The sequence below is a fragment of the Microtus pennsylvanicus genome, chromosome 7 (assembly GCF_037038515.1).
Source record: "Microtus pennsylvanicus isolate mMicPen1 chromosome 7, mMicPen1.hap1, whole genome shotgun sequence".
Classification (NCBI taxonomy): domain Eukaryota; kingdom Metazoa; phylum Chordata; class Mammalia; order Rodentia; family Cricetidae; genus Microtus; species Microtus pennsylvanicus.
In genome coordinates, this window is record NC_134585.1 from 22007592 (window position 1) to 22030013 (window position 22422).

Below are 22422 nucleotides of genomic sequence, written 5' to 3' on the forward strand. Positions count from 1 at the left end.
AGGCCTGTGGTCAGGACCCAGCTCAGTACTCTCCTGTCCCATCTTTGGGGAGGGCCATGGTTTTCTTTTCTCTCAACAGCAAGATTCCATTATTATTTATTTTTATTACATGAAAAGGATATTATTTTTCTTTTTCTCTATATCTTTTGATCTTGGCCCAGCCCTTGCCCCCAGTTTTGCTCAACTTTCTGACCCTAGTAGTCAAGGATCCCACTTTCTTCAGAAGCCAACTGTAGTCTCCTATTGTGATAAGGATGATGTCACCCTCAGTCTTCCCAGGATGCTTCAACCTGTCACCAGGGAGGCTGGCGGCAACAGTCCCTGAGGGACCCCCATCTGCTGGAAGGTCAGTGCTCCAGACAGACTTCTAGGCTCCTTGCTCTGGGTGAACTGCCTGGCTGATTTTAGCTTCCCTTAAACATGCGTTCTACCCTAGTGCCTCCTGGGACAGCCGTGGTCCCACAACCAGAGCCTGGGTGAGGTCAGAGGTCAGGAGAGTGGGTGGATTGGTTCTGCTTGATGATTTACTAACCACTCTTCCCTTTAGCTGGAGATGTGGTAACTAGAACACACATTAGCATCAACTGGTAGCCAGTCACTGGGCCACAACCATGGAAGGGCCTCAGTAGAATGAGGCAGAAAGCTGTCCCTTTGGACCTTGGCTCTCTGAAAGGCTGGCTGCCTTCCCAAGAATATTTGCCCACATATAATGCCCTGGATTTGATCCCTAGCACTACATAAAATGGGCATGTTGACACACGCCAGGAGTTAGAGCCTGGACAATGAGAAGCTCAAGGTCATCCTTAGACACATAGCAAGCCTGAGACCAGCTATACGATACCCTGGCTCAAGAACAAAAAGATGCCAACCCTCCTTAAGTGAAATCTGCGCTAATCCATGACCCTGTGAGGCTGAAGCTCTGTGGGAGCTCTGACTATACATTGTAAGTAGTGCCTACCCCAAATAGCAGCGTCCCAGTTGGCAGGACCGGGGTTCGAATCCAAGCTGTGACAAATGAGAACCTCAGGAAGTATGGCTCTCAGTCTTGCTCCGTCTGTCTCCAGTGGAACAGGTGGGAATATGGCTACACCTCCTAAGGACCTCATGAAAGACCTTGGAATGTGGGTGCAAACTGCCCAGCATGGGAGCGCCACCCCATGAACACATTCTTTCCTCCATGGAACAGGTCCAAAATGGGGTCTTTGGCCTTGGCGTCTCTCTAGCAGTGACCCCTATTTGAAGGAAGCTGCCTTTGGAGAACTCTGCCTGTCTAGCCAGGGCAGGACTTAACTATCGGGACTCAGGTTTGCTGAGTCCTAAACTGTCACCCACTGTTAGAGGACTAGGCCCTTACTCTCCTGATGCTGGGAGCCTATAGCTACCTGCTGTCTAAAGCCCTTTTGAAGATAGGGAGGAAAATGGTAGGCTTAGGCAATTAGAGAGGCTAAGTGGCTTTAGCTGGTCTTGTGTGACATCCCTGAGGAGATGGCAACACACACGTCTTCTCACCTCAGAAAGAGAACCCATCACAGACCAAAATATGGACACCATCAATGGCCAACTTGGTAAAGCAATTCTAAACCTCTTGTAGGCAGCTCTGCTGGTTCCTACTTCTTCCAGGCAGTTGGTCTGGTCTCAGAGTCTTCTTGCAACTTGGCTTGTCTGAGAGACTTCTTTGCACCATGGCTTGGTTTAGCCTGAGATGGACTCTCAGCTTTTACTGGTCGCTCTGGCAGGTAGGGGCCTGGTGAATCTGGTCAGCTTTAGGGACTTCCTGAAGCTATTTTGAATTGTTTAACTTCCTGCTTATGGGGCTTTTCTGTAGGGTAGAATGTGTCAACCTCAGAGGAAACTGCTAAACCTTAACAGACCCAGACATTTCCAGTTTAGAGTGCAGCCTCATCACCCACCCCATCCTAGAAACATCAGGGTAGGGAGAGAAATTCTCCTGGCTGCCTAAAACTTACAGGCCTAGCTCCTAGCTGGTGAGTGAGGCTCAGCCCAAGGGAGATGTGGCTAGCTGTCACCATTACCATCCTGGCGCTGTGTCAGGCCTGGGTCTGCATTAGGTCTGTGTTTATTGTGCTTTCCTAGTGCCTTGGGCAGAGACCACCCAGCCTCTTCCTCCACACACAACTCCCACGCCTCTGCCCTCTAGAGCAGCTGGCTCAGGCTGTCCAGATGCAAAGCTGGGAGTGTTTGAGCAGCCGGCGAGGTATGAGAGCCCATTGGTGGGAACTGACACCTGATACCACACCCCATCATCCTCCGGTACAGGTCCCCTCCAAACAGCGTCTTTGCTTAAGTCAGTTTGACAGGAGGGGAAGCCACCAGAACAGCTTTGTTCTCCTGGATGCTGTGGCATCATGGTCCTCATGTCCTGGGTATAATCCAGGTCTCTGGCATCCAGGGCTCCTAACCATGAGAGCTGCATGTGTGTGTGGGGGGGGGGGGGCGGGGAATGTGTTTGCCTTGGGGAAAAAGAAAGAAGCACCTACTGATTCCACAATATCCCTGAGCATCCGAGGGAGAGGAGAAAATGGAGACAGTTTAGTGGCAGCAGGGCATGGGACCAGGAGTGATGCCTTTAATGCTTTTAAAGAGCTCCTTTAGCAATGAATAAATGTCAGGAAACAATTGGAAGGGAAGAGGAGAAAAGGAGAGAGGGAGGGAGAGAAGGAAAGTCTAATGGAAGACCCAAACAATTTCTGCTCTTCTCAGCCTAGATAGACTCAGTTACTTGGCTCCTCAGTCACTCCAGAGCTCTGCACCCCAACGTGCTATGGGGAGGTCACACAGCTAGCTATGCCACCAACATCCAGGCCCCTGCCTACCTTGCTTCGGGTGCCACTTCATGCATTCATTTCCCTGGCTCTTCTCCCATAGGTGTAACCCCCTCTCAATTCAAAGATAATTACCTGTACCAGCCCCCAGACCCTGGGCAAAGCTGTTCCTTCAGATGTGAACACACTTCCTAAGATGCAGATCAAGTGTAGCAACCCTGATTGATTAGCTACGGCTAAGTCTCAGTAACAGCATCAAAATCGATTGGTTATATCTTCAGGGAACCCAGGATAGGGACTAGTGGATTGTGCTCAGGATTTGTCATCCTAGAACAGACTGGCGTGAATCAGAAGCAGGGCTTCTCTCAATGGCTACTGCACACTGTCCTGGGTGTGAGGAAGGAAAGACTCCTGTTTTTTCTGGGCAATGTGCAGGCATGGAATGAGGATGATCTTTGCCATCACTTGGGTCCAGACATAAATCTCAGTCCCCTCTGCAGCGCACTGCGCCCCCCCCTCCCGTCTGTGCTCTATGTGCTACAATACAGTTCGCGAGCTTCGGGCAAGGGGCTGGAGGTTGAAATACACAAATACACAGAGACAGACAGACAGACACACGGATGTCTAGTCACTGGTACAAAGCCCTTTATTTCATAGCACCATGGAGGCTTAAATACCCAGCAGTCAAGTGGGCCAACAGGTGAAAAGCCCATCCTCTGATCCTCAAGGCACAGATTTTAGTAACTCCAATCAGAAGGCTCTGGCAGGGAAGAGCAGCTGAAGGCCAGGACTCCAATTGGTCCCAACTCCCATCATTCATTTCTATTTGACCTTGGATGAGCTGCTTCTCCTATGGAGTCTGGGGGTTTCATTTATAAGTTAAAACACTTGATAAGTTTGCGTTCTGAAGATCAGAAATGGGTAATAGAAAGAGCCCTGCCTTCTGCGGCACACAAAGCAACTGACATCCTGGCCACAGAAGGTTTGCTGGGGCCATTGCGGGGGCCAGGCTTCAGTGCAGAGATTGTTTTCTTTAGATCTCCCTGGCCACAGTTGTACACACCTTGACCGTGGCCTCTTGGGCATGTTACATGGCTGCTTGAGGTGTAGTTAACTGAGAGAGTCAAGAATGACCTTTTTCTCTCTCGGGGATTGTAACTCAGTTGGTAGCATGCTTGCCTGACATGAACAAGGCCCTGGGTTTGAACTCCAGCTCTACAAATAACTGGCATGTTGGCACACGCCTGCCATTCGTCATTTGGGAGGTAGAGTCAGGAGCATCAAAAGTTCAAGGTCATCCTCAGCTACATAGAGAGTTCAAAGCTTGTCTAGGCTATGAGGGGTTGGGGAAAAGGAAAGAGGAGACAGAAAAGAAAGGAAGCATAACATTAAGAAAATCCACAAGTTCAAGGCCAGTCTGAGTTCAAAGCCAGCCTCGGCAACTTAGTGAGCACCTGTCCCAATATTAAAAAAAAAAAAGAGTTGGGTGGTGGTAGCACACAACTTTAATCCCAGAACTTGGGCGGCAGAGATAGGCTGCTCTCTGTGTTCGAGGTCAGCCTGGTCTACAGAGTGAGTTCCAGGACAGCCAGGGCTATAGAAAGAAACCCTGTCTTGAAAAACCAAAAAGTAAAAAGAAAATGGTGTGTGTGTTTTGGGGAGGGGGGATGGGGATTAGAGGTGTAGCTCAGTGGTAGACCACTTGCCTAGCATGCATGCAAACCCCTGAGTTCAATCCCCAATCCCCAGTACTGGGAAAAAAGCAAAAGTGCTCACAGCCAGCAGGCAGCTAAAATCCTCCCTGAGAACCAATCGCTCTTCACAGCCCTGCTGTACTTCAAGCCAGAGCAGACCAGCCTGCCGACCACTTGCTTGGCCATGTGGTCCTGGTGGTATGGTGACCAAGGAAAGCACCAACTATTATTCTTCACAGATACATAGTTGAGGTAGAAACTGGGGCCCCACACCCCACACTTCCTTCCATTGCTCATTCACTTATTCAGCACCTGCTGGCCGAACACTCACTCCAGGATGGCAATTCTGCACCACAGGATTGGAACTCATGGATCTGAGAGGGCCACAGTGAACGTGTGCTAAGAATTAGAACCCACAGACCAGCTGGGTCTCATGGCTCTGTTGGGTTTGCAGAAGGCTCTCAAATGTTGCTGAGTCAGCACCAACATCTAGAAATAGGAGTTTTGTACAAAAGATCTAGCTTTTCACTTTCTTGGGTGTTTTCAAGGTCGGGGCATACAACTGCAACTGAGGGCGCTCAGTCTTTCTCGAGCAGACAGACAAGCCCGTGGCGCTTTGTCTCAGACCTCTCCACTCCCGGTTGCACGATGCATAGTTCGTTGCATTCCCATCTCCTACTTTTGGCTCCCTGAAGCCCCACAATGTACAGCCCTTAATCCTCAGCTCTTCTTGGAGCGATGAGCAAAGTCTGTGTCCACCACAGTCCTCACAGCCTAGTAGCGAGTTCTAGGTAGGAAAAAAAGATGGATTGACAGCTGCATAGAGATACAAGAAAAAAACGAGAGAAACTTTCCGCTATCACGGCACTGTGGTGAGCTGGAATCCACGGCCTGGAGGAGGAGGTGTGGTCTGAGATGTACACGCAGCCTTTGCCAGAGAACCGGCTGTCCCTGTGGGTCATGGAAAGGGGACCCTGGCTTGCATAACTGCTGACTTCCTGGGAAGGACCCGAGGTGAGGTGGGGGATGGGGCAGGAAGTCACCCTCCTTGGGAAGACCTCTGTAGGTCGTATGGGAGGATCCCGCTGCTCCTGGGAGATTCAGTCAAGAGAGACAGGTTCAAGTTCAGAGACCCTGGGACTCCAGATTCTTATCAAAATAAAGCTGAGTTGAGCTGACCGAGTCCACCCCTGCAAAGCCCCAGCCGTGATTAATTTTCATTTTCGTCACACAGCCCATCCCCCCCCTATCTGAACTGCTATCCCCGTCTGTGTGTGGCCATCAGCCCCTCTGCCCTGTGTTGGGGAGGGGGTGGGTGGGGCTGTGCCCGGAAACTGCTCAGCCTGAGAACAATGCCTGCCCTTGGACTGAGTCTGCAGAACCCAGCCGGGTAATCTCTCCCACCCGTGAGACCTACGCAAGAGTCCATCACTCAGGAGTTTTCACTGCTGACCCCAGCCTGGAAGTGTCAGGGGCCCAAGGAAGCAAGAACAGACACAACATGTCCTGCTGTCCGGAGCTGGGGACACTGATCAATTGTGTCTGTTTTAACCAGGCAGGGCTCACCCAGCCTGGTCCATCCTGCCCGCTAATTTCCCGAGTCCTGCCTGCTGTGTCTGCATTTCCAGAGCTTCAGCATCTCCTCAGAAAGCCCATTCACAGGGTGGTCAGCAGCTAGACACCCAGCCCCTCCCTAGCTTGTGGCTCCAGCAGGAAACATCTTTCTGTGTGCTGCAATGTCCCTGAATGTAAACGTTAGCTACCACTGGCATATAATACAAGCCTTGCAGGGGCCGCCTATGATACTGTCCATAAAACATCACGTATGGTGGCCCGCATGTGAGAAAAACTCTCTACGTGTGCCACATGCTTCTGGAATTGATGCCACTCTGCCAGGCCTCCTAGAAGCACTGTAGCTGCTGTGGCGCCATTTATTGCGTACTTAACTTTAAAGCAGGCACCGTTAAGGCTCTTGGCTTGTAGTCTCCCATTTGCTTCTCCGGATCCAAGAGGGTGGATGCAGACACCGGGACTCAGGGCAAGCAGTTTGCCCAAGCTTGCACAGCTAGACAAGGCAACGTCAAGGTGTTCTTGACATTAGCAATGTGATTCTTTGAGGGAAGGTAACACTCATGGCCTCCACGTGGCCTCCTTTCTACCTAATGCCTCCCTGTCGCTTTTCCTCTATGTTCAAAGTCTAAATTAAAATCTCTTCAACAATATTTCAGGGTATGGGCTAGTGTTTTGGCTTGGGAGACCTGAGTTTGATCACCAGATCCTACAGAAGGGTGGAAGGAGAGAACCGATTACAGAAGTGTTCTTTGACTGCCGCATGCTGACCATTGGACACGTGTACACACACACACACACACACACACACTACATTTAAAAAGCAAATCCCCTATTCATCTTTGCTATACAGCAATGAAGCTAGGAATCCTGGTCTGCCTAATAAACTCCCAGAAAGCCTTGGGAATTCCTCGGACTTATGAGGGTGGCCTGTGGCGCTGTCCCTTCATGGCCCCTTCTCTGCCGACAGATCAACAAGAGACTTTCTGTGCTCTTAGGGTGGCTGTCATTGTTCCAGGATGGGTCAAATTTGGATGGGGTTAGCATTCCCACCTCAGCGGGGGAGTCAGTGTTAGGACAAAGAGGGAAGATGGCCCAGAGATGATGCCATCACGTCCTCTCAGGGGCCTGAAGAGGCATCCCTGCAGGTTCCCCCTTAGCTGTCTAAACCTCCCCTCATTGTCTAAGGCCTGATTCTTAGTTTGCTTTTACAGCTGAAAAAATAACATACAGGGGTCAGGAGGACAAGCTTCAGAACATGGAGTGTCCCAGGTGCTAGCTCTGCCGCTTCCCAGTTCTGCGACTTTGAACTACTTGTTTAAATTCTCTGTACTGAGAAAGACTTGTCTGCAAAATGGGGCAATAGGGCACCCACCCTGCTACGAGGGCTGTGAGGTCCTGCATCCCACTACAGGAGTGATTCTCAGCCTTCCTAACACCGCAACCCTTCAATGAAGTTCCTCACGGCGTAATGAGCCCCAACCATAGAATTATTCTTTGCTCCTCCATGACTATAATTTTGCCGCTATAAATGGTAATGTAATATCTGATATGTGACCCCAAAGGCGTCACAACCCCACAGGTTGAGAACCGCTACTCTGCAGCTTCTGGTATGACTGTGGGCTGGAGGCACAGCCCTGTGGCCCGATCTGCCCTGAGTGGATTATAGTGACATTACCTTATAGCAATGCCACAAGGAGCAAAAGAACAGTGCAGAAGAGAGTGATGGGATGAAAGACAGGAAGACACCACCCATGGTGGGTTAGGCAGTGTGATGCAGTCATTAAAAAGCCCATTTGAGAGCAGGGGAGATGGATCAGCCAATGAAGGTGCCTGCTGCCAAGCCTGGCCTAAGTTCAGTCCTCAGTCTTTCTCCCCTCCTTCTCCCTACTCCCCCCCCCTCCCTCCCTCCCTCCCTCCCTCCCTCCCTCCCTCCCTCCCTCCCTTCCTCCCTCCCTCCCTCCCTCCGAATGGCCCCTTTGAGACTAGACTTGACCTTCTTCACCTAGGAAGGCCCTGCACTCAGGCCTACTGCCTGTGGCTCCCTGTAGTCACTTCCCAGAACCTCAGGGCCGCTTTTCCTGGGGGTAGATAAAACTACAGAGGTGGCAATAGGGTCCCCTGGTTCTGCTGTGGGCTTCTCGCCATCTTCACAAGGGTGCCTGGCTCCAGGCATTCACCGTAGCTGTTTCTTAGCCACGTCTCGAGTTGTATGGGAAGATGCGCCACTCTGTGGGCACTGGAGAAAGGCTGGCTAGAACAAAGTAGAAGTTCTCTTCAGAAGGGGGAGGAGTAGGGAAAAGCTGCAAGGGAGGCAGAGGAGGGAGTCCGCAGTCCTGGCACAGCCTGTGCCGCCTCCTAGCCACCTACCTCAGCTCATCCCTAGGCGTTCACCAAACAAGGTGGGGAAGCCAGCAGAAACACTGAAGGGACAGTCTCTGCGCTGAAGGGCAGGGCATCCAAGAGCAGAGTGGTCCGAGCATCCTGCCAGGCTGGGAGCTCATGTCATGGGCTCCACAGGAAACGGGGGGGTCACTGAAATTGCCCTCAGAGGACTGTGGGTGGCAACAGTTCAGCTGGGCTCTTGGGAACAAAGCTGTCAAATGAGGACTTCTGGGGTTGGGGCAGGTCTAATTGGGGGTCTTCTCTGGCCCCCACACTTTCATTGCTCATACCCCAGTCTGCCATTTTTTTTTCCTTTTAAGATGGGAGATCTGACCTATCCCAGGTTGGCTTTGAACTTTTTATGTAGCTGAAGGTGACCTTGAGTTTCAATCCTCATGAGAGCTGAGATTACAGGTTTGGGCCACCATGATCTGTCCATGTGATGTTGGGGATAAAACCTAGAGCCTTCACGTGCCAGGCAAGCACTGTACCAACTGAGCTGTAGCCCCACTCACCTCTCTGCCAATCTAAACAGCTGGGTAGGAAAGGGGGAAAAAGGCTAATACAAAATAATCCCAGTCTGGTGCAAGGCATGCTGCGGAGCCTTTCTCTTGCCCAACAAGGATAGAGCCAGGCCTCCCTGAGAAATCAAAAAAGAACTCACATCCCTTATTGCACCCCATGGCCAGTTTTCAGTTGTCAATGCATGAGGTTCCGAAGCGCCCAGCCAAGGAGAGCTCTGTGCTGGCTCACAGGAGACCGAATGTGCTGATGTTGAGCAGTTGTCAGATTTTCTAAAGCCTCCTGCTATCCCCAGAGCTCTACCAATTCTGGGCTGTTCTGAACTAGGTTTAGGGATCCTTTACCAGCTGTGAACCTCTGGCAAACTACAGCCAGAGGCTCCTCATCCGTAGACCAGGGTTCACTGTGTCAAGCATGTTCCTGGGGCAACCAATCCAGATGCTCTGCCCAGAACTGGCCTCAGTCCTCCCTACCAGGGTTTCCCATGTTGGGGTTTCTAGACTATTCCTTGAAAGTAAAAACAGCCCAGGTAAGTTGTTGCCACCCTGTAGGCAGAGTATGACCGCTATTGTAAACAACTCAAGGTCCTTGGAGTGTCTGGGGTACCCAGTGTCTGTCCTGGCAGAGACTGGCAGGCAGTGGGAGATGTGGAACAGGATTCGGTCAGATCCCAGCTTCTGGGAACCCAGCAGTCAGGCTGCATCAGAACATGCCTCGGGTGACTTTGAATTCTGAGCACACTCTGACTCAGTGCTTGCTCTGCTTAGGACCAGGAGCAGATTTGGAGAGGGGCTAGGCAGAACCTTCCACTCTTAAGGACGGTTTGATTCCAACAAGGAAAACACAGTTCACAGAGTCCAGGTTCAAAGCCGGGCAGGCAGTGGAGAGTTTAAAACTTAAAAAAAAATAACAGACTAAGAGATGCAAGCCAGGTCAGGCATGGTGGCGCACACCTTTAATCCCAGCACTGGGGAGGCAGAAGCAGGAGGATCTCTGTGAGTTCAAGGCCATCTTGGTCAGTGTAGTGGTGAGCTCCAGAACAGCCAAGAGCACTGGAGAGACTCTGTCTCAAAACAAACAAACAAAAAGAGAAGCTCAGGTGCTGCCTGAGGTTACGGGGAACCTTAGACAAGTTGCTTAACCCCCAGTGGATGGGCAAATGCAACCCGTCTTTTCCCAAACACAATGGAATCTTTACTTTAGCTTTTTCCCCCTTGTAACTTGATTGCACACTGCTCCAATGTAGACTCCTCTGGTGACAACATTGTGATGTGCCATAAGGTTTGAACACTCAGATTCCACATCAGTGAGTAGGGGTGAGCCTGCCACTTCCACCCCAAGCTTATCCCAAGAGCTGATGTGATATCATGGAGGCCCTATTAGTGCTACACTTCATGCATCGCCTGTTATGTTGATTTACAGAATAGTTGGTGATTTCATGAGTGAATGAAGGGCCCTGGGAACGTGGTAAACATTGATTGAGTAAGTGAATGAATGAATGCATGAATGAATGGCTCCTCCTACTACGGGCTTTTCTCAAGAGTCCTCACGATCCATCAGGGCTGCTTGGGTATTCTCCAGCTGTCCCACATAGGATACTCTAACTCCTAAGCAGAAGGAAAGGAGCTCCTCATCTCTATGTCACCAGAGCTTAGCCTCGGGCTTTAGATAACACATGTAGTAGTTGTTGTTCAATGCCGTTTTCCTTCCTCAAAGAGAATGCCTGTGTGTTCTCCATCTTTATAGAGCCACAGCGTGGTACAGAATTTATTAAAGAAAGGTCACTCGGAATTCTGGCCACCCCAGGTTTCATCACAGTGTCTGCTCCTGTTTTTCTATTTAAGAGGCAAGACTGCCTTGCTCATAGATACCATGGTGGCAGGTGGCAGGTAACAGGTATGAGGAGGAAGTTCTTGTACAGGTTTCTACTCTGGGTGTCTACCATAGGTCATCTCTGGGCATCCTGTTGCAGCCCTGGGTTATCTGGGACAATCTGCATCATTCTCCCCTCTGTTCCACGACCTGCAGCAGGCACAGGTGACTTCCTCCTTCTTCAGATGGGGTGATGTGGACAGTTGGTCACGGAGTCCCTCCCCCCCCCCAGTCATGAGAGATGAACCTTTTTGGTAGGAGGCTCCCTGATGAGGAGTCAGGAGGCTGGGTTCTGTTCACATCCTCACCCAATCTCTGGGGCTTCTCAGTCCCTAGTCTGTCTACAGTGGAGTTGATGATGCTTTAAAGTGGCTGTGCTTTGAGTGCCTGGCCAGAATGATGGACCAGTCCCGAGTCACATGACTGAGGAGCACAGACATGTCACATGCCAACATTGCTACACATTGCAAATGTGTCAGCTGTCTGTCCACTGTTTAGTGAACACAACACTGGGCAAAGGTGCAACCCGGGGGTCCCCGCTGCAGGCCTGGGAGATGAGAGGTAGGAGGGCAACAGTTGGATCTCTCGAAGATCTCCCAGAAGGTTCCATCAAGATGATGGCGCTCTTCCTCCCTGCTAGGAAAGTGTTCATCACTGACAAAGCCTTATCCTGTCAGATCCCCAAGTCTAATCCACGTCAGTTCCCTCCATCCTCCATATGGGTCCTGGGAATCAAACCCAGGTCGTCAGGATTGGCAGCAAGAGCCCTCACCTGCTGAGCCATCTCCTTCTCCCTTCCAGCTGCTAGTTATTTTTTTTTGTGTGTGTGGCTTGACAAAATACCCGGCTGAAGCAACTTCAGGAAGGAAAAATTTGTTTTGGCTCACGGTTTGAGGCCATCATCCATCACGGTGAAGAAGGCATGGCAGTGGGAGCTTCCTGTCAGTGGACGCATCATGTCTGTAGGCAGGGGGCAGAGGATGAATCCTGAAACATCCTCACAGACGTGCTCAGCGGTTGGTCTCCCAGGTGTCAAGGTGACTGTTGTTACTAATTCCCGTGCACACACACACACACATACAAAAACACACATACAAACACACATGCACACATACACAAACCTAAAACACATACACACACACACACACACATACACACCATCCTGTGGCCCAGCGTCAACAAAGGGGCTTCTTCCTCACTGAAGACCCTGTGAGTGACGGGCTGGGGGTGTGGTGACAGCTTAGTGAAGCAAGTCCCCTGGGAGCTGACGAGAAATCTTACAGAGGGTTGCAGGTGGCTGTGCAGGACGTTAACCTCACTGAGTGAGGGCACACTGTAGACATGGGTCGGCAGTTCTCCTGGTTTACTAACGGCATCAGGTCCACCACCAGATCTCCCTCCTGTATCATCAGGAGTATCCCCAATCCTGCACACGAGGAGCTGGGACCCTGTCAGACCTGATAGGCTCAGTGTGCCTGCCCTTCATGTGGCCAAACCATGCAAAAATGTCTCGAGGCTCAATTTTGTCACTGTTGAATCCCTGTCCCCCAACCAGGAGGCACAGACTGCCCAGGAAGCCTGTGCTTTCGAGATAGTTGCAGGTTCTGGATGACATCCTCAGCCTAATAGGTCCCAGATGCTCTCCTTCCCTGACCCACGCTGCCCCCAGCCTGTTCTGGAACCCTGCCATCTAGCCCCGAGGTTCCCAGCCAGCCACTACAACTACACCTTTTTTTTGGGGGGGGGGGTTGTTGTTTTTAATTGAAACATTTTGTTCACCCGGACATGATGGCTTGACAGAGGCCAGCGCAAGATGGGCTGTTTCTTTCTGGATGGGAACCAGAACACAGAGTGATACTGGCAGATGAGGGAGGGGAGAAAGGAAGTGGCTTTGGGGCCATAAGGAACCACTGGGGAAGCATCAGGCGACCATGTTGGCAGAGCATGAAAGGGAACAGAAGTGGCTAGCCTCTAAGCTGACAAAGTCAGGTCGGCAGGGGCTAAGGGGATGCACAGCCGGGACCCCTCCCCTTGGGACCGTAGGGCCTCCATATCTCCTTCTACAGGAATGCCATCCAGACTGTCTCTTGTCACTACGTCCTCTCCTACCCTCTTGGCTCCCACCCTCACAATGCTTGAACTTGTAATTCTTGGTAATGAGACCGGGCTGCTGCCGAAGTCCAGTGCAGGAAGAAGGAATGTGGGGGGAGGAGGAAAAGGGGAGTCCGTGGAGAGAGAGAGCTGGACCCAAGACTGAGAAGTGGGTGTTAGGAAAGCAGTAGTGGGCTTCAGACCCACGAGGGCAAGATGTCTGACTCAGAGCCTAACAGAAACCAGGCCAGGCCAATAGACATCAGGCTGCCTCCCTCCCTCCCCACCCCCGCTCCTTTTGCCAGTTTTCCATTGCATGTCCTGGGAAAGCCTGCAGGAGTGGTGAGCATGCTAAGAGCATCAATCTCTCCAGCGTCTTTTGTGACCTTTCTGCTCATGCACTGGAGGCCACCAAGGAACAACCTGGAATGCAAACACTGGCAGAACCCCAAGAATGCAGGTTGACAGTCGGGAAGGTGAGGGGTGGAGACCACTAGACCCCTCTCCGTACTAAGCCTGGGGTCCCAAGCCCTGCGTTTCTCATCCAATAATAAAAATAGGGAGGCAAAATAAAGGGGAAATGGATTACACCGGCAGGAGTGAGCCAGGAAAAGAGGAACTTTGAAGACCAGATGGAAACCCGTTTGCCAAAGAATTCTTGGATGTTGTTTCTAAGGTGACCTCCCCACCGTGTCCCTCTGGCAGCAGTGACACTGACCAGCCCTTTTCTCTCTTTTTCAGGACCTCCTGTAAGTACAGGCTGCAGCTGGTCCCCGCGTGTGCGCGTGTGCGTCTCAAAGGCCTGTGTCATCTATGGTAACAGGGCCCTGGGTGGGGCGCTGACAGCCAGCCCCCTGCTGTCTTCCAGGAGGGTCCTTCCCCGGGTGCCACAAAGATGGAGTACTCTGCATCCCCTCAGGGCAAGATAATGGCCACCCTGTCCTTCTGGCCTCCATTTCATTCTAGAAGATCGGCATAACCCTTCTTGGCTATTTTGTCCTACCTTTTTCAAATACACACAAACACACACACACTCTAACAACACTCGAAGAAATGGTAGCTATCAGAAAGAAGAAAGATTACCCAGCTAGGTTCCTCCAGTGTCTTTGTGCCATGCAGAAAGCAGGTCAGGACACAGCTCCAAGATAGAGAGACTCCGGAGTGCCACCCACACCCCTGCGTGGGCAGCCCCATTCTGGCCAGGCCCCGAGGGGCAGCTGAGGCTGGTGGTGGCGGTGGCAGGAGAGGCAACATATCCTGCTTTCTGGGCCTTAGTCCTAGCGTGGGCAGGGAGCTGGACCTTTTCCAGTCGCCCAGAGAAGAACCCAAGGAAAACACCTCCCTAAGGTAAAGGACCCAAAGCCAGAATCACATGCTCTTTGAGGGACAGCATTTGATAGCCCGACAAAAGACCTGAGGGTACTGGCTCAGAAAGGGCCCAGCCACTTCACATCAGATCTTTCTCAAGGTTACTGAATTCTGTCCCACCCCTCCCTCCTGAGTTGCTATGAGGTAACTTTGGGGCTGTGAGGAACCAATGGAAGCCAGAGGAAGAGAGTACCCTACTTGAGAAGCCAGTGCACCTGATAATTTTTTTTATTGAGCTATACATTTTTCTCTGCTCCCCTCCCTTCCTCCCCTCTTCTACTCTCTCCCATGACACACCTGATTCTTTTTTATTTTAATTGATTTTTATTGGGCTCTACATTTTTCTCTGCTCCTTTCCCCTCCCCCCCTCCAATCCTCCCCCAAAGTCCCCATGCTCCCAATTTACTCAGGAGATCTTGTCTTTTTCTACTTTCTACTTCCCATGTAGATTAGATCTATATAAGTCTCCCTTGGTGTTCTCATTGTTGTCTAAATTCTCTGAGATTGTGGTTTGTAGGCTGGTTTTCTTTGCTTTATGTTTAAAAACCACCTACGAGTGAGTACATGTGATAATTGTCTTTCTGTGTCTGGGTTACCCCACTTAAAATAATGTTTTCTAGCTCCATCCATTTTCCTGCAAAATTCAAGATGTCATTTTTTTTTCTGTGTAGTACTCCATTGTGTAAATGTACCACATTTTCCTTATCCGTTCTTCAGTTGAGGGGCATTTAGGTTGTTTCCAGGTTCTGGCTATGACAAACAATGCTGCTTTGAACATAGTGACACACCTGATTCTTAAAGAGACCTTTATTCGGTACTCTGTGATTACCCTGAAATCCCAACCCCCACCCCGAGAATCCTGCCAGTACCTTGTCTGATAGCAGTCAAGGAGGAAGTGCATTATCATGGTTAGTTTAGGGGTGTCAAAGGGTCATTCCTGTCACCCATCTTCCAGAATAGATGGCAGGGGCTGGGGTTGTGGCTCAGTTGGTAGAGCACTTGCCTAGCATGCATGGAACTCCAGATTTAATTCCCAGCATAAATCCCAGCACTTGGGAGATGGAGACAGGAAGATTCAAGGTCATTCTCAGCTATATAGAGAGTTCAAGGCCAGCCCAGGCTGCCTAAGACTTTGTCTTTTTTGTAAAGGAACTGTGACAGGCCACCTGCTGACTTGGGGCCGTGTATCCCTTCCTTTTCTTAAAGACGAGAGTCCACATCTGCCTCATCCTAGGACACTCCAGAGGGGGCAAGAACTTTAGCATCCTTAGAGTTGTGTCAGACTGTCTGGCTTGCTGTTCCCAGCCAGAGTTGGTACTGTCGCTCCTGGATTCTGGGGACTGACAAAGAAAGTGGGGTACAAGTCCCTACTCAACAGTCTCTACCTTCCTGAGCTGTGGCGCAAGGGACAAGGTCCAGGTAGTTCTTTGTACGTGTAAGCTTGAGGCAGATGAGAGGCCCCTGGCCTTTGCCCAGCTCTGTCTAAAAAGACTAAAAAGCAGCAGGAAGAAGAGGGATGGGGGAGCTTCCTAAGCCCTGTGTTCTCTGCTTTCCTGCAAAGAAAGGAGGTTGATGGCCAGAGGTGAGCGTTGGGCAGATGCCCGCCTGCTGCCCTGTGGACCATCTCCTAGGGCCTGGCTCTGTACTCCAGAGGGGATACCCAGGTCCCCATGGGCACAAGGTTGGCACACACCATGAAGGATGCATCCATATGGCAGCAGGAGTTAGCAAAGGGTAGCAGATTAGCCTTTCCCACTGTCCCTACCCTGGTGTCCAAGGCAGAAGCTGTCTTCCCCGCTCCCTTTCTCATCACTGAAGTTATAGGAGCACACAGCACACTCCGATTAAAAAAAAATCTGTAATTCCTGTTGATTTATTTATTTCTATCCCACCTCACCTTGGGAGAGAGGGATTTAAAAATATATACTAGTTAGGTTTTTGTCAATTTGACACAAGCTAGGGTCATGTGGGAAGAGGCTCTCAGCTGAAAAAAATACCTCCATCAGACTGGTGTGTGGGCAAGTTATCTTCTTGGTTAGTGATGGGAGTGGGAGAGGACCCAGCCCACTGTGGGTGATGCTGCCCTTGCCGGTGTTCCTGGGCTGTATAAGAAAACAAACAGAGGGAGCTATGGTAAGCTAGCCAGTAAGCAATGCCCCTCTATGGCCTCTGCTTCAGTTCTTGCCTTGAGTTCCTACCCTGACTTTATGATGGACTGATGTCTGAATGTGTAAGCCACATAACCCTCCTGCCTTGGTCATGGTCTTTATTACAGCCACAGAAAGCAAGCTGGGATGGACTAGGTAAGGAAATAGAGGTGGGGAACTGAACAGAAGAGGCAGAAAAACTGGGCTTCATGTTCCCTGTTGTTCCAATGCAAAAAGGTCAATTAGGTTGTTGGAAAAGTCAGTCTACAGTTGTGTAGGAATGCCATGGACATCCAGTGAAGCTTGTCCTGGTCCTGTGCCTCACTCCCTTGTCCCCTTCTAATAATGGCTCATGCCAACCTTCACTTAGCACTTGCTGTACGTGAGTCCCTCCCGGAGTTCAGTGTTACACTAGTTACCTTGTTGTAAAAGGTGGGTGATTACTCAGTTCCTGTTCTCAAGCGGAGGAAATGAAGGCACAAGGAAACCAAGTCACTTCCCTAAGGTCACCCGCATCACTCATATCGTAAGTGCAGAGCCAAAACTGAGCACAGGTGGGCTGACCACACAGCACTTGCTCCTGTTCCAGAAGGTTTTATCTCTGCTACTGAAACACCTTCACTTGTGCTGGCCTCTACCTTATGTGCCAGGGCTCAGGCTCAGCACTTTTTTTTAATTGAAAACCTTCTTTTCTTACCCTATAACTTGATCATGTTTTTCTCTCCTAATTCCTCCCAGATCCTCCCCACCTCCCTTCCCACCCAGCTTTATGTTCTTTTCTCTCTCACTCACTTTCAAAAACAAAGAAAAAACAAAAATAAAAATAATCAAGAAACACATACAAAAAACCCACAAAAACGAAAATCAAAATAAACAAGCAAAAGACACAAGACAAAAAAAAATACCTAAACAAAGCAAAGACAAGCAAAAAGATCCACAGAATTGCCACTGAGTTTGTTTTGTGTGGGCCAAGTACTCCTGAGCATGGGGCCTGTGCTGAAGTGTGGCTGACATATACTTAGTTTTTCTCCAATGGAGAAATTTCCCCCTTTGCCATTGGGTGTCAACTGTAGACAGCTTCTTGGTTAGGGGTGGGACCCCGTGTCTACTTTCCCCTCAGTTCTGGGCCCCCATCTGGCTTGAACCTGTGTAGGTCTTGTGCATGCTGCTACAGTCTCTGTGGGTTCATACGCCTCAGTCTTGTGTCTGGGAGACATTGTTCCCTGGAGTCATCCATCACCTCTGGCTCTTAGACTCTTCCTGCCTCCTCTTCTGTAGATTCCCAGGCCTTGAGAGGCAAGGTTCAGTGAAGACATCCCCTTTTAGGACTGAGTGCTCCAAAGTCTCTCACTCTATGCGTATCGTCCAGTTGTGTGTCTCTGTGTTAGTTACCGACTACTTTGAGAAGAAGCTTCTCTGACGTGGGTCAAGCAAGGCACTGATCTATGGGTATAGCACTATGCCATTTTGTCGCTATGTCCCTTTCTCAGAATAATAGTACTAGGTTTTCCCCTAGGCCCATGACCTATCTAGTCTCAGGTTTTGGGTACCCAAGCAGGGTCAGGTGTTCCAACTCATGGAGTGGGTCTTAAATTCAGTCAAAAAGCAAAAAGTAGTTGGTTACTCCCATAGCATTTGTGCCACTATCGCACAAGTATATCTTGCAGGCAGGTTGCTGTTGTAGGTCACGGGGTTATAGCTGGGTTGGCATTTACCCTTCTCCTCCTGTAGTGTGCAAGGTACCTTCTAGTGTCATGAACACTAGTCAATAGGGTGAAGTTTCTAGATAGGCATCAGCTCGACTTCTCTGTGATCAGTAGCATAAGTGCTGTCTTCAGCAGTAGACCTTTACCATCAGGTTGGGGAGAGCAAATGATAGCCTTGTCAACAGCTTGATGTTTGAGCATTCCCATGGGGTCCCTTTGGCCATCATCTCAATAATATATAACTCATTCCTAGACTGGAGGTTTTGCTCGGTGGCATAAGATGTCTAGTTGAGGTATTGTCTCCCCTATTAGGGGACTCCATTTATATTCCTTTCATGTTCGCTTATATTTTAAGAAGCTATTAGAGTAGTAGGCTTCCGTATCGTTTTCAAGTGGCCTTTAGTGTTAGTTGCTCCTCCCATACCCTCCCATTCCCTTCCTTATTTAATCCTCCTACTCTAGTTTCCCCTTTGTCCCCCCCTTAATACTGTATTCTATTTCCCCTTCCTTGAGAGCTCTTCTCCTCCCTGTGGTTTCTTACTAGGTACCTAACCTCTGTGGTTATTTGGATTAAAACAAACATACTGGAAACTTAAAAGCTAACCTCCACAAATAATACAAAACACAATATGTGTCTCTTGGGGTCTGGGTTACCTCACTCAGGATGATTGTTCCTTGTTTCATCCATTTGCCTGTGACTTTGATAATTTAATTTTTCTTAATATCTGAATAACATTCCATCGTATAGATGTACCACATTTTCATTATCCATTCACCGGTTGCTGAACAGATAGGCAGTTTCCAATTTCTGAGTATTATGAATAGAGAGCAGTGAACGTGGATGAGCAAGTGTCTCTATAGTAGGATATAGAGTCCTTTGCCCAAGAGTGGTATAGCTGGGTCTTCAGATAGATTGATTCCTACTTCCTGGGGAACTGCCACACTGATTTCCACAGTGACTACACAAGTTTGCACTCCCACCCCACAGTGGATAAGTGTTCCCCTTACCCCACTTCCTAACCAGTCTGAACTGCCATTTGCTTTATTGATCCTGGCCATTCTTACTGGGTTAAGATGAAATCTCAAAGTAGTTTTAATTTGTATTTACCTGATGGCTAAGGACGTTGAATGTTTCTCTAAGTGCTTTTCAGCCATTCCATCTTTTGAGAACCTTCTGTTTAGATCTGTACCTCATTTTTTGAATTGGGTTATTGTTTCCTGATGTTCAGATTTTAAAAAATTCTCTATGTATTTTAGATACTAACCCTCTATCAACTGTACAGCTGGTAAAGATCTTTTCCTACTCTATAGGCTTCAGCTTTGCCTGAATAATAGTGTGTGCTTTGCCATATAGAAACTTTTCAGCTTTTTTGAGGTCCCATGCATTAACTCTTGGTCTTAGTGTTCTATCAGATTCAAGGCATCTGGTCTTATGTTGAAGGCCTTGAAGCATCTAGAGTTGAGTTTTGTGCGGGGTGATAGATATGGATCTATTTTCATTCTTCTTCACACAGTCATCCAGTTTGACCAGCATCATTTGTTGAAGGGACTGTTTTCTCTAATGTTTATATTTTACTTCTTTGTCAAAAATCAGGTGTCCATAGGTGTGTGAGACTGGATCTTCAGTTCAGTTCCACTGATCAGCTCAATTCCATGATCAGCATGTCTGTCTTTATGCCAGGACCATGCTGTTTTTATTTCTATAGCTCTGCAATACAGTTTGAATCTAGGATGGTGATACTCCAGCAGTTCTGTCATTCAGGATTGTTTTAGCTATCCTGGGTTTTGTGGTTTGTTTGGTTGTGTATGTGTGTATTTCCAGGATGGTGATTTTTTACAATATTAGTCCTACTGATCCATGCAGGTACAGCTCCTGAGAGTATCTCAGAAATCTCCCCCTTCTTGGCAGAGGAGGGTGGCTGTTATTATAGTACCTTAGCAGCACTTTTGAGTCAAGCCCATCTGAGGTCAGGGTCCAGCTCTAGAAAAATGCCACTCTCTGGATTTCGTGGATTCCTGAGAGATTTCAAGTATATATTATTTTGATGGAAAGTATAATTGTTAGGATATTTGTTGGCTAATTCCTTTTTATTTATGTTTGCTTATTTGGAGACAGAGTCTTGCTCTGTAGCCCATACTGGCCTAGACTTCTTCTTTTTCATGACTCTGTCTCCCAAGTGCCAGGATGATTCTAGGCCGACATAGCCTAGCTGGTGTTCTTCTCTTACTCATGTTATAGAGACTTTTGTCTATTGGGTTCCAGAAATGAGGAAGGCAGAACAGCTCCCACCTCCCATCCCACTACAGACCAATCACAGAATGGATGATCTTATGTGGTCTCACACATCAAAGCAAGTCCTACTGGGTCCCTCATGGTCTTCTGTGGGGTTTCCCCTTCTCTGGCTCCATGTCACCAGTATAGATGTGGCCCATGCACCAGGGGCATCATAACAGATGGCAGGCTCTGCCTTACCCTTGGCTTCTCCATCTATGTGGTAGGACAAGAAACACAGAGTCCTGACTATCTCTGACCCTTGGATGTCATCTCAACCCTTTCCTAGTCAGGGCCAGTGGGCATAAGTGGTGCCCAGAGAACCACAAGGAGCCAAACAGAAGGGCTCAGAGACCGAGTATGCTAGTGAGAGGCAAAGCCCCAGTGACCCCTGAGTCATGGGAAGGGACATATCATCTTTCTATTTCCTGTCCTATTCCTGGGCTTGGCATACAGGAGGTCCTGGTTGCTTGGCTTTGTGGATGGATGGATGACAGAAAGGATAACAAACAATATTATTGTTTTGATAACAATAATATTTTTGATAACAAACAAGTTCCCAGAGTACAGGGGACTTCCCTGAGGTCACAACTGACTGGGGCAGTGTTACCCCATTGACATTTCATAATTCTGACCTGTATCAAGTTCACGCTCTACCTCTTTATTTCAGGGCCCCACAGGAAGACCTGGACTCCCTGTAAGTAATTCATTTCTTATCTCTCTGTCTCCTTTTCATGTGGGTACTGGGGACAGAGCCTGAGGCTGTGGCATGCTTCAGATACTCTTGCACTGAGCCACACTCCAGCCCCCATCACTTAGTCTTTCTCAGTCTGTTGACTGGCTGAGTTGGGTGGCCAGTTCTCCTTACAATTTTCTGAGTGTCACCTCTCTCTGGAGTGTTTAATCTGTAGTGGAGGGTAAAACCATTCCCATGTCCTCTATTTTAGAACATTGGAGAATACCTAGGATCTATGGCTACAGTTCTTGGCAACCTTCTTAAGGTGTTATGCAGTTAGACCCAGTAGCAGACCCTCCCAACACTGAATAGATAGTTTTATAATGGGGGAGCTGGGACAACTGGTCAACCCCTGGGTCATTCCCATCATCTTTCATGGCAGATGACATTCAAACTGCTGTTCTAGTCTTCCTGTGCCCTCTAGTGAAAGGTGAATGCAAAACCTTTGATTCTCCCTAGTTGCCAGAGGCTGAGTAACCCGAGGGAGTTTGGACAAAAGTGGATAGAAGCCATGTGAATAGCCATCCCTTCCTGGAGCTTTAATAAGTCCCCCGCATTCTGAGCATTTCCAGCCTTGATCCCTCCATGAGTCAGAGAAAAACAGTAACAACTCGGAGAAATGGGTATTCCCAAATCCATTTTAGTGATGGGAAGACAGAGTCTCAGGCTCAGGAGGGTCACGTGCATGGTTCAGCCTGTCCGAGTTTCCCAACAATGGATTGTTAATGGGTTATCACACACCGCTGAGCACTGTACTTTCTTTTGGGGCATGCTTGACCTTTATTGGAGTACCATCTTTAAAGTCTTCTGAGAGATTTATCTGTTTAGATAAATGAGATGAAGACTGGATATAAATACTGTGGCTTTGGAGCAGGGAGTGGCTCAGACAAGGTGCTGTATCCATTTAGGGGGTTAAGGAAAGGCATGGATGGGTTTTGGAGTACTTAGGCAGGGTATAGAATGAATGCAGAGGAGGAGGCCTTACAGGAGGTATCTTTGATATCTGTCTTCCCTGTATCCCTTTGCTAAAAAACCCACTTCCATTGGATTCTAGAACCTTCTGGATATAAATTATAATATAGCCTTTCGGCTAATCCAACAGCCTCTAGAATCAATCACTAGTAACTTTATTAGTCCAGTACACGTGGAAGAAGGTTTGGGCTTAGCTGAGATTCTCCCAGTGCTACAGCTCAGCAGGGCGGGTGTCTTGGTCCCTGTGAAATTTAAGCAGGGCTATGATCAGGTGACTGAGAGGAATGTGGGCAGGCTTTTCTTAC

General features: G+C 49.1%; 1 protein-coding gene across 1 annotated transcript in view; it reads left to right on the plus strand.

Moving 5' to 3' along the window:
- Nucleotides 1–13661: 13661 nt before the first annotated feature.
- LOC142854492 (uncharacterized) overlaps nt 13662–22422 on the plus strand; it is an 80091-nt gene continuing 71330 nt past the window's right edge. The window contains exons 1-2 of the mRNA XM_075980150.1: nt 13662–13665; nt 21080–21106. The gene's annotated coding sequence lies outside the window, so the exon portion shown is untranslated. The remainder of the gene's footprint in view (nt 13666–21079; nt 21107–22422) is intronic.